Genomic DNA, 8,266 nt, shown 5'->3' with positions numbered 1-8,266 from the left:
AAAAAAAAATATTTATGAAATTAGCTCTTCAAAAGTGAAACAGTTTTGAGTTTGAGAAAAAAAGAAAGAAACTAGTTGATGGATCTGTTGGGGCTGGTTCCAGTTTTCATTGATGGATAGCGAGCAAGCGAGGTGTCGAGCAGCGGTGAAGGGGAAGTGTTGCAGGTTTTAGAATAATAGTGGCGGAGGCGTGAATGTGTGAGTGTCTTGTTTCATAGCTGAAGAAAAAAAGTAAGCAACGAGAAGCCGAGCATAATATAGGACGGTGTTCGAATTGGTGAACTTCAGGTGAATTTTTAGTTTAGTTTTAAGCCTGGTACGCAGCTGAAAAGTAATGACGTTTTTACGTGCTACGGGATAGGACACGGAATGCTAAAGAAATTTCTTTTAATTAGCATTTCTTGATCCAGTACGCAGTTCAAAAGAAATCGGTAAAGGAAAGATCGATTACATTAGTATCGTGATCGATGTGAAGGTGGCGCATTCTGAATGCAATTTCATTTTCCTTGCGGAATAATGGTCTGACCAATTATTCCGTTAGGTAATTTTAACGTTTGTTGTAAAAATGATGTTTTGGATGCATTTTAACAGCATAAAAATTGATAATTGTTGATTTTAAAATTAGATGACACCTACCTATGAACTCAAAATTTAGCAAAAGACACCTCCCTATAGCTGTCAAATTTACTTTTGGGAATATTCCTCAAAAATTACTTTTCCGTTTTCTTTTCAGCTGCGTACCAGGCTTTATTGATGAAATCGGTACACTAAATATAGCAAGGGGCAAGACAATTGTGTCATTGTAACAATGATATCTCGCGTAACATTTGAATAGGGCCTATGATCAAAATGTAAACAAACCGATTTTTGATACCATTCTGTAGCACTGGTAATTAGCTACCAGTCGTATAGGAATGTTCCGCATTATCGATAAAAATCATTAAAAATAACTTGATTTTAAAAACGGCCGATCCACGAAATTTTTCCAATCATTCATGCTAAAACGGCCTAACCTCGGGCCTAACATATATTTTTTTTCGTTTGATGAGGTTCCATTCATAAGCCTAGCGACGTAGAAGGGCCGATGATTGAAAAATTTCAAATCAAAGCTAGGCCCTACTGCTTGAGGCAGGGCCGATGATTTATTTGACGTTAAGAAAAGGCTTAGCAAAGGGCCTACAATTTATGATGACAAGCACATCGGCTTAACAAAAAGGGCCTAACCATTTAAAGATTCACAAAAAGGCTTATTACTGTGATATTAAATTTTTATCGATTTTCATGTATTTTTGAAAACGTTTCGCATGTTTTGGATGTTGTGTACTGAGATATAGTTACTATTGTTATTGTGAACAATATAAATGTAAAAATACTTCAATTTATTTATATAGAAATTAAATACTGGCGGAAAAATTTACAATTCATTTTCTGGATTGTTTACATTTTGGACATAGGCCCTTTTCAAATGTTACGCGAGATATTTACTGTAAAAATATTGGACATTTTTGTGCATTATCATAAAATCACAACAAAAGTCATGGTTCACTACAATGAAAAACATGGGACACTCAGGTCTTTTTTTACACGGGGGATACGTACCGTGTAAAAAACAACCTACGAGATTTTGATTTTTCGCATGCTTAAATGTTTTAAAAAAATTGGATTTTGATGCCATTTGTAATGAAAGCATGATATGGTCCATATAGACATATTTTAAAAATTTCTGTATTTACACCAAAAATTGTGATTTTTTTTTAAGTATGCCATTCGATTACAAATAGCTTGAAACGGATAATGTGATTGGAATCAAGTCGATAGGTTGTATCGTTGTCGAGAAATCGTTAAAAACGTACCGTGTAAATCGTGGAAAACCGTGTAAAAAAACCGTGTAAAAAAACTGCGTAAAAAAAACCGTGTAAAAAAAGACTTCAGTGTATTTGAGAAATTTAGTGTAAAAAAATTTGGGTTGTTAAGCATCTTAACAATAAAAAAAAGTGATTTTTCTGGAACAAACTTGATCTCATCACACTAATTTGCATTGTTTGAACATTGTATCGTTCAAAATCGAAATTTATTTTTTCTCCCGTACAACAATTTAACAATAAATTTTAATGTACACGAAATTCAACAGTAAAAATCATTATAATTTCGTTGTTTTATTATAATTTTTTTTTCGGGCATATTTACTCAGAAATTAACAAATTAGTCTCGTATTTTTCATCATAAGAAGTTCTAGAAGCAACCACCGTCTGACAGAATGTTTTATTTAAATATTGTCAAATAATAGAAACTTTAGCATTTGGCGTCAGATTATCAACTTTAATATAGCATGATGTCCATGAAACGGCAATATTAAGTTTTCATTATTAAAAGATCCAAGTTACATTGATTTTGTAAAACTGTCACTAGAAACCTCCGTTGTTTCCCCTGATACTCTTAGAAAAAGACAGTTGAAAATTGTAATCAGAAACGGGTTAAATTTTCATCGCCTGGTGTTGTTGTGATGATCCACATTTAGCACAAATGGAACATTGACGAATACGGTATTTTATGTAGCTGTTCATCCCAAGTCACTATAGATTAGTTTTGGACAACTTCAGAGTTGATTCTATTCCGACACTTACATGAGCGATTGTCGAAGGGATGCAGCAATTCCTTCATCTCTCTTTTGTCATGCTACTTAGAATTGTTCTGAATCTTCCATTTAGGATGACTGTAGTCCTCCCTGAGAATGTCTGAAATCTCCCTGGAATTGTACGGAATCCTTTCTGGGATTGTTTGGGATCCTCTCTAGACTGTCATGAATGCCCCTCAATTTTTACTGAAATCGTCTTTTTGACTGTCCAGAATCCCTGTTTTGTTTGCCCGAAGTCCCCTCTGATATTGTCCGGAAGCCGTACTGAGAGTGTATGAAATCTTTTCTGATAATTGTCTGGAATCACCCCTAGGCTAGTTCAGAGTTCCTCCGTCATAAATCCCCTTTTCGATTGAATGGAATCCTTCCAGAGATTGTCTTCTAGGGATTGTCCAGAATCCCTCTGGGACTGTCCTGAATCCTTTTTGTGATTGTCCACCAGCATTCGTTGCTAATGTTTCGCAGCGTGCTATACGAAACTGCAATTACCTTTGCATTGCCGAAATATCTTCTCGGTTAAGCTTTAGTTTGCAATTACGCCCCTTTAAAATGTTGCCACTGAATTATCTTTGCTTGACAGCATCGGTTTCAACACAACAACCAGATTGCTATGCGTAAATGTTGTTGAGAAATGCGAGCTACTCAGAGTTACTCAAAATTAACTCCGATTATACTCATGATCGAAAGCTGTCTTGCAACAAGAAATACAGCGAATGTGGATGCAATTTTCAAATTCAAAATATATTAGGTGAATAGATTCTCTCGATACAATTTACCTGTTATGCAAAATTTCAAATTTAGTGATTTTATTAAACGAAGGAGAATTTTAAACTAAACTGTTCACGATTCAACATTTAACTCAGATTTCCAGAACATTTAATTCAAGGAATGAGTAACAACTTTGCCAAAAACTGTATCATGAATCCAGTTAGTTTTATTGAGATATTCGCTTTTGAATGCATATGAGCATACATTTCTACCCAAAACCCTATTCAGGCCAGCGAACCGGGAAATAACGAAGAATCTGATAAATAACCAGGAAAACCGGGAAAAAACGGGAATTCCATGGGATAATCGGGAAAAATCAATAATCCTTAGCATACGGTTAGTTAAATTAAAGGTTGCAATTTTTTATGGATCTTCAACTTTTTTATTGAGAATTTTGTTTCTATTTAAACTAATTTCTAATAGTCAATTCCCTTGCGTTTGACGTTTACACACTACCGCCATCTGTTCAGCGCACTACCCACCACAGTGTACTCAACAGATGGCGGTAATGTGTTATGTGTGTTATGTCCGTTGTGCAACACTCTGCATGAGAAAGCCTCGTACTGCGCTTCGATGAGGTTGACGATCTTATCAGGGACTCCCTTGGGTCTCAGAGCGCCCCACAAGTTTTCGTGGTTTAGTCGGTCGTAAGCTTCCTGCCTGCTGTCATCGGAGAGTCGCGTCGATCTTCTCTTGTATCCGATTGAGGATAACTTTACACAGAACTTTGAGAACAATACACAGTAACATGATGCCTCGCCAGTTGTCGCCTTACAGTTGGATCCCCCTTCTTGGGGACTTTTATCAAGACGCCCTGCATCCAGTCGGCCGGAAAAGTCGCGGTGTCCCAGATATTGACGAATAGTTGATGCAACATTTGTGAGGATAGCATGGGGTCAACTTCGAGCATCTCTGCTGATATGCGATCGACCCCCGGGGCTTTGTTGGACTTCATACTTCGGATGGCTGCTTCTATCTCCTGCAATGATGGAGCTTCAGTGTTGACGCGAGTAACGCGTCTCACCCTTGGCTGATCATGCCGAGATGTTGAGGGTTAGTTGACCGTAATGAATGCGGGCAGTTTATTCATAACCATGACAAAAAGAAGTGGACCCAGATGGCTTCGTTGCGGAACTCCTGAATGGCCGCCAACTGGATGTATAGTTGAGCACCTTGACATACTGTATCCTGTCTTGTAGATATGTTTTAATCCATTCAAACAACATTTCATTGATACCGAAAACAGCACGCACGAAACAATCTATACCCACCAAATCAAAGGCCTTGCTCATGGCCGTATATACACAGTCGACTATAAGGATATGTTATCCGTGACCATGGAACTGAATTCACACATGTTCGTGACGATTGACTTTCCTTTCAAACAAGTCGCTCAAACAGTTTTGGCATTGCGGATTGAATCGATACACCTGGTAGTTCTCAGCATCAGAAAGAGAGCGCTTCTTATGGATTGGAGTTACGTGTGAGATTTTCTATTGAGGCGGGAAATAACCAGACGAAAGCGATGAATTGAAAAGAATAGCCAGGGGTTCGACTAGTTCATCCTTGAATTCCTTCAAAGCTTATTTCTGTCTGGTCCTGCTGGCTTTCCTGAGTCTAGATCCGACAAACCTTGTATCACTTCTTCACGAGATAACTCTAATGAGTCAGCGGTTTCGTTGACTGGAGAATTGCTATTCACAAACTTTCTAAAAGATTTCGGATTTTTCTTTAATCCCATTCTGAATCCCAGTTATGTATAATTGATACGCTTCTCGGTGTTACACTTTGAACGTTCCCAGCGCATAGAGTATGATTGTAGTTGCTATGCAATTATACTAATGCAAAAATGGCATTAAAGCTCTCAATTAATAACTGTGGAAGTGCATCTAGAGCACGCAATAATCTAATATGCGATAAGCAATAAGCTTGAAGAAGAACACAGAAAAAATGTCTGAAATTTAACTGCCGCGTAAATTCTCCTCATTTAGCTTTCATTGGCATAAACATCGAATTCGGCTATCGAAAATCGAACCTCTGGGTTGGAGCGTCTTAGTGTAAATGCAAGAATGGTAAAGAGTTAAGTGCATTATGTGCTTAACTTAACCACTCAATCAATTAGAATCCAGGTCTTGCTACATGGGAGAATTCTTGATTGCTTGGAGTATCATGGCTATGATTCAATATTGAGTTAAAAGTTATTGCTATGCCTTGACTGCAAAGAGTGGCATTATTGAGTATTCTAGTCCTTCTTTGTATGCTTAAAAGCCTGGTCAGCTTAGATAGCTAGCTTCTCAGTGTAGCTGAAATAGAAGATTTTTGGATTCAATGAAGTCTCTATAATGGACGAATTATTTTCCTGAAAGTTGTTCAAAAAGATGCTTTTTCGGTCTCGAGCTACATTTTTGTTAGTCATTATTCAGAACATAAAAGTTCCTTGCGCCTTGCTCGGATTTATTTTTCAATTACTCCGAAATATTATGTGTTTCGGATTATTCTGATATTTTTCGGGAATTTCTTCTCAATTTCCGCAGCAGTTTCTTCAAACTTCTACTGAAAGATTACTCTGGCTTTCCCTGGAAGTGTATTCCATCTACTATTGTATATTTCCCGGAAGGTTCTTCCAATTTGAATCGCTTTTCAACTTTCCGTGGAAGCTAGTTAAAATATCCTTGGAAGGTTTCTTACAAATTGTGAAGTTTTCCAATACGTTGTCGCCATCATTCGTTGGTACAGGTGACATTACTGTAAATCATATATTTTAAATCTTAATATTATATACTGTGTTGGGGTGGGGGTGGGGGCAGCCTAAAGGAATCAAAGGATTTGTTGACTGGACGAGGGTTCGTGGATTTGCTTGTCACGTGATTATAGAATGCCATCTGGTCGATTTGTCTTCCAAAGGTCTTCAATGAAGCTGATTCACAAACCATCAGGCAGAACTTTACAACCGGTAAAGTATGTGCAGACATTGGTAATCCTTGCACTGATGGTGGATTCCAGTCACATCACATCACATTTGTGAAGTTTTCCAACACATTCTAAAAGTATTTCCTGACTTTCTCCGGAAGATTCCTTTGAATTCTGCTAGAAGGTTCGAACCAGAAGACTTAAACACATTCCCGGAAGTTTTATCCGGCTTCACCTAGAACTTTTTTTGGAAGTTTTTTTTTATAAATTTAGTGATAGTTCTATATTGTAGAGTAAATATCCGTGGAATGGTTTACCACCCGATGTTATCTATTCTAAGTGAAAATGTATGCTTAGAACACGATCTGTCAAAATCAAAAAGTTAGCCTTTTCGCGGAAAATTAGTCTTATTTTCTAGGAATCAGGAAACGTGATTTTTCGTAAATTTCTCTGGAATAGTTTCCCGGAATGTTCCGTGTAGAAAGCGCTATGCACATGAGATATATTTTACAACGGAATTAAAGACGAATGCATATGCAAGATGGAGGGGCACCGATTGAATTTCTACCCTAGCGGAAACAGTCAGAATAGCAATTTCAGGGTGAGGAAATTGCAATTTTTTTCCTTGATTTGTTTTCCAATGCTACCGATGCCAAGGAGGCTGATCCCACACCTGGACCCTACCTATCGACCCATCAACTCATGAACCGGGGACCAACGCCTTAACTTCCCTTCTGAAGGACGGCGTGATAAGAGATTGTACGCCTCAGAAAATCCCAAAGGCGCCGACTGGGGTGAGAGGCAATCACGCTTACCACTGAACCACCGGCGCCGCTGAAATTGCAATGATATGGTTAAACAAGCTTCGAAGTAATGAAAATTTATATTTAGAGGATTAATCGTTGTTCGTGTATGACAACTTGATCGCATTAATTCACAAGTCTGCAAAAGAACATGTCATGTTATGAAAATAAGTTCTTCTAGATTAACACATCGCTATGAATCATAGTAACGTTCCGGTTATTGCTTGAACCGATTACCAGGCCCATGCCATGTTTAAAATGAGATCTTTTGAAAAGTTGGATGGTTTTACTAACCTAGAAAGTTGGGTGGTTTGCTCAACGACTGAAAAATCAGGGAATATCAGGGAATTTATTTTTCTTCACTGATTCGACACCCTGATAAACTACCTCCGTTTTGTTGAAGTATCCGAACAAAATGATTACATATCTCGAACAACAATTGAAAAGAGCCCATCAGCTTTTTTAAACAAAACTTTGTAAGCTCTTTCCTCGCAAAGCGTATGCCGTATTGATTTGCGTGGGTGGCCTTCGGTTTTCAAGAAAATGGCTTGCACAACATTTTGTTAAGGTGATACTCTAAGGAAGCCTTAGCGTGAAACTTCAAAGGCACAAATGTAGCTTCCACAAAACATCTTCTTCTTCTTATTCGCAGGGAAGTCGAGAAAATTTCCAACCCAAAAGATTCCCTCGACCGGATCGGGAATCGAACCCGCTGCCTCCGGCTTGGTAACATCGTGCCTTTACTGACTAAGCTATAAGGCCCCTACAAAACATACAAATTTGAAATTGCTACTCTCTGTTTGTAGTAGCACAGCAAACAAGGAGTAACAATTTTAAATTTGTATGTTTTGTGGAAGCTGACATTTGTGCCTTTAAAGTTTCACGCTAAGGCTTCCTTAGAGTATCACCTTCCAAAGCTACTAGGCCCTTTTAAAATATATCTCTATAACACGAACTTGAATCTGAAATTCTGAGCTTAATCGAGTATACTGAACCAGTTATATGCACGAAAGAGTGAATGCGTGTTATTCCTCTGTTTGTAGACAAAGTGCGCAATATTTTTTTATATTTTTTCTTGAAAATTTAGGCTTTTTTTAGTTTTTGAGTTATATTTTTTTGAACTTATCAAGTTTTGGGTTTTCGCTCAATA

General features: G+C 37.7%; 1 protein-coding gene across 2 annotated transcripts in view; it reads left to right on the top strand.

The window, feature by feature from the left end:
- SppL (signal peptide peptidase-like protein) overlaps nucleotides 1-8,266 on the top strand; it is a 107,583-nt gene continuing 99,317 nt past the window's right edge. Inside the window, exon 1 of one of the 2 annotated variants that reach the window (XM_065222764.1) lies at nucleotides 1-198. The gene's annotated coding sequence lies outside the window, so the exon portion shown is untranslated. Of the gene's footprint in view, nucleotides 289-8,266 lie in introns of both variants that reach the window. The other variant, XM_065222763.1, reaches the window with a different exon arrangement.

The sequence above is a fragment of the Ochlerotatus camptorhynchus genome, unplaced genomic scaffold (genome assembly GCF_037179485.1).
Source record: "Ochlerotatus camptorhynchus isolate MF236.1 unplaced genomic scaffold, CSIRO-AGI_Acam_v1.1 ptg000177l, whole genome shotgun sequence".
In the NCBI taxonomy this organism is placed as follows: Eukaryota; Metazoa; Arthropoda; class Insecta; order Diptera; family Culicidae; genus Ochlerotatus; species Ochlerotatus camptorhynchus.
Note: the sequence above shows the minus strand (reverse complement) of the source record. Positions and strands in the feature narration are given on the sequence as shown.